Below are 2,543 nucleotides of genomic sequence, written 5' to 3'. Positions count from 1 at the left end.
GCCTGGCGCTGCCTCCGCGCCGCGCTCAGCGGGCGCTGCCCCCCGGCCCGCGGGAGCGCGCAGCCCCCGAGCGCCGCGGCCGCCCCGCCGGCAGCCCCGGCCCCGACCGCCCCATGGCGCCGCCGCCGCGCGCTCCCGGCCTCGGCTCCGCCGCGCACATACTTGGCATAGCTCAGCGGGGTGAGAGGGCGCCCGCGCCGCGCATGCGCCGCCGCCCCGCCCCGCCTGCGCGCGGGGTCGCCCCGGGGGAAGGGGGCTGGCTTGAGGGGCGGGCTGTGCACGCCGCGGGGAGTGCCGAGCCCCCGGAGCCGAGACGGGCCCGGGAGTGCCCACCGGAGGGGCCCGGGCGCTGAGCAGGCACAGACTCCTCATCGGTACCCGTTCCCCACGGCGGCCCCAAGTGTCATCATCTCTTTCGGCCACCATGTGCGTGGTGTTTCTTGACCAAGACCAAAAGAATCGCAGCGTATTTTAAATACGTGCTTTCCCTTGTTGTTGGCTCCCCCTGCCCCCAAAGGAACAAGTCCCTGGGCTGAAAACCCATTTCTGCCCCTGGGCTCAGGCTGTGCGTGTGGCAGGTCTCAGTTCCCGGCAGATTCATCGCAGGGCCTGGCGTGTGGGGATGGAGCTGGCTTCGCTCTCAGCAGCTGTTAATGGCCCAGCCCCAATGCCACGCCGGTGGAAGACAAACAGCATTAGGACAGGGCAAATAGTGTGCTCAGGCTGCTCGAGTGGGCAAAAATCCAGTTATGGTATACGTGCTGCTCAGCTACATCCTGCATCGGTTCCATTAGCAAATGCACAGCCCTTCAACACCGATCTTAGGAGATGATATGGCATTGATTTTTTACCAAGATAAAGTACTGAGATGGGTTTGTTGGTTAATGTGTACCTGAGTCTACACCTCCTACATTAAATTTCATTATAAACAGCTTCAGGACTATATTTTGCAGCTTTTTATGTGCATAGTTTACAAACAATCTGCAGCACACCTGTCTTGTGGTGGGTGAGAGCACAGGACCCACTGCCATATACTACCCGTTGGCTGTCACCTCGCTGTGGAAGGCAGCCAGGAGCAGCCAGACATTCCATGCATTCTGCATGCCCAGCACAGCACTCAAGTCCTGGACCAAAGGAAGTGCTTGTTTGGTTCTGGAGAAAGCACCATGCCACATAAGAGCATTGCACATATTCATAGATTTCCTCTCTTACTAGATTTTGAGGAAAGTCTAACAATTTGCTCATCTGAAACTAAATCTTCCTGAAGAACCAAATTATATTAAATTTTTGAATCTTTAAATGTGAGACACCAACAGTAGTAACCCAGCAATACCTGTATTTCTACAAAGTAAAAACAACTCATTACAGAGTAGTTGTGTTTTCTCTTCATCTAAAATAAATCTCACAGTAGTCACCATATATCACAGCACAACAACTTGAAATGCTATTTTGCCATCCAGTCTTTTGAAACCATTTGCATTCCTTTAAATACACATATTGTGAAATAACTGTGTACATATTTCAGAGCAAGATGTGAAACCATTCCAGAATGCCTTTGGTTGGGAAAAATCCCAGAAGCAATGGTGGTGGTTGGAATGATCCCAATACTCACTGCTGTGCAGATGGGAAACTGTGAGTCCCAATGGATCTGCCCCCCGTGGCCTCAGATCCTGCTCCTTCTGGCAGCTGCATTGCAGCACCCATGGACTGGGTTTGGAACTGCATCTCAGGCAAATCAGAGTGCAAGAAATGCACAAAGCCAAAACTGGCAATGCTTTTCTGACAGCTCACTTGCTGTGTACAGTCCATATCTGTCTCCAGCATGCATCTGTCTCCAGGAAATTCATCCACAATTATATTTTCTTCATTATACAAGGGCCCAGGTAAAGTAAAAGCCCAGCACCCTGTCACCTGAATTGATCTTGCCTGTTTAGGTGGTTTTCTTTCCCAACAAAAATTTCTAGCTGGAATCTGTATATAAAGCTAAGCCTTTTACTATACTTCCCAGAACTGATCTGTAAGGATACAAGAAGAAGAAAGCATAAACAAATTTGATATTGTTGTTGTGCATGTCATAATTAGATGCCAGAACAGGTTGCCCAGAAAAGCTGTGGGAATTCTATCCTGGAGACACTGGAAACTTGCCTGGCCCTGGCCAAAGTCACCTGCATGGCTCCTGCTCTGTGTTGGGGCTGACCAGACAACTTCCAGAGGTTCCATCCAACCTAAATTACTCCCCTAACCATAAAGCTTCCCTCTGCTGGAGCTGCCATGCTCTCCAGCTGAGACATGGCTGGGATAAAGGAATGAAGCCCAGCCAAGCAGAACATCAGCAACAAGAACCCCATTAAAATTCTGCATGGGCACCACAGCCTGAGTGCCCTGACCTTACAGGTGCTGTCAGGAGGTGAGATGTGCCACCAGCACATGCATGCCTGAAGCAAAGGGCATGCATTTGAAATCTGGGAGAGGAAACCTGCCCCACTGAAAAACACCAAAAAGATTCCAAACAGCTACCAGCTGAATTCTGGGCTTTTTCTGCA

This window comes from Melospiza georgiana, chromosome 9, assembly GCF_028018845.1.
Source record: "Melospiza georgiana isolate bMelGeo1 chromosome 9, bMelGeo1.pri, whole genome shotgun sequence".
Lineage (NCBI taxonomy): Eukaryota > Metazoa > Chordata > Aves > Passeriformes > Passerellidae > Melospiza > Melospiza georgiana.
The sequence above is the reverse complement of the archived record's forward strand: the minus strand, read 5'-3'. Positions refer to the sequence as shown.